Consider the following 1,807-nt stretch of genomic DNA (forward strand, 5'->3'; position numbering starts at 1 on the left):
ATTTCTGTCAACCCAACAAAATCCCTCATGCCTATTTATTGTTAATCTCAGCTCCATTTCCCTCAATTCTTAACCAGGCAACCACTAATGTAACTTCTGTCTTTAAAGATTTGAATTTCCTTGGCATTTGTTATAAATGGCAAATCATAATAGGTTATCACTGTGTCCGATTACTTTCATTTACATAATGTTTTTCAAGTTTATTCAAACCTATTTTGAATAATCCTACTAAGAACATTAGTGTACCATCTTCATGTGAATGTACGTTTTCAATTTCTTCAGTATATACCCAGGAATGTAATTGATACATTATATGGTAAATTTTTGTTTAACTTTTAAGAAACCACCAAACCATTTTCCAACACGATAATTTCAGTGGATATGAAACGGTACTTCGTTGTGGTCTTAATTTGCACTCCAGGAAGACTACTGTTATTGATCATCTTTTCATATAGTTAGCAACAATTAGCATATCCTTTGTAGTCCTTTTGAGATTATTTTATCTTTGGGGATTACAAACTAACAGCATCACCTAAACCATTTTTTTTAATTGAGTGCCTTATTAAGACTATTTTGAACAAAGACTGTATTTGAGAATCCTCTTGCCATAATTAGTATAAGGATGAAAGTAAAAGTATAAAAATAAAATTACAGTGCTTTTCTTCCACCTTTTACATGACCTGAATTTCATGCAAAATAATTATCTCAGTATTATTCTGACTCACACAGTGTATAGTGCTTTAGTTCAATTCAGACCTAAGTGGATAAATGTCTGCTCAGGTAGATTTGCTATTTAGGTTTGTCATTAATAAAAATGATGTTAAGTCTGTTCTTAGCTGGATCAGTAAGCCATATGGTTTTTATTCAACTAGCAATGTAAAATAATAGCTCTCTAGGCACCAACTCTAACCATCAGTCTTGAAGTAATAATTGTTTAAAATTTGTGAAAATATTATTATACTTGAGACTTCTACTTCCAGGAATATAGTTGTTGAGACAGTTTGAAAAGTTCTCTTGCTGTATCAGATACATGATAAATATCAATAAACATAATTTTATATGCAAAGAATATCTTGTAAGAGTGTGAGGGAAACTTCAAATGCTCCTCCAGGACAATGAGAGCAGAGTAATAAGAAACTGATGCCAGAGTAGAATAGTAAACAAACATAGAAATTCTGAACAGAGCAGCACCTTGGGCTCATAGGAGAAATGGCTTGGCTTCAAAGTGGGGTGACAACAAAACCGGAGTCCACAAAAAACCTGTATTCTCAATGGGTAAAAAGGTTGACTAGGACAAAAAATAACTTGCCAGGCAGGGAAAGGAGTTTATAACAAAACAGTGTCTGGCCTCTGCCATGACCTAGTATAAGAATTATAAATAATAACAAGCTACTAATAATACCAATAACAAATAATCCTGACTTTAAGTTGTCTTGAGGTTTGAATTTCTATTATTTGGAAGATCAGGGAAATCATGAGTTGTGAAATAATTTAAAGCTTAATAGTAGTTTCTCTGACCCCCAGCAGAAGGAAATACAAAATTTCTCTAGAGAAAGTACATTCTACTCAGGTTGTTGAGGATATCCACATCAAATATTCAGCCCATTATCAGTTACCTATAGAATAATATACAAGTCACATGATCAAGATACTGCAGAAATAAAAAAGACAATCTTTATCCCTCATAGATTTTATATCTTGAAATTATGAAGTAGAGAATACAAAAGAAATAATTAATACATTCCCCCAAATTTTAAAAATGAAATAAAATTAGCAATAGCAAGAAACTATTAAAATATAGCTTAAA

Source organism: Propithecus coquereli, unplaced genomic scaffold (assembly GCF_000956105.1).
Source record: "Propithecus coquereli isolate 6110/MARCELLA unplaced genomic scaffold, Pcoq_1.0 Scaffold190, whole genome shotgun sequence".
NCBI classification, from domain to species: domain Eukaryota; kingdom Metazoa; phylum Chordata; class Mammalia; order Primates; family Indriidae; genus Propithecus; species Propithecus coquereli.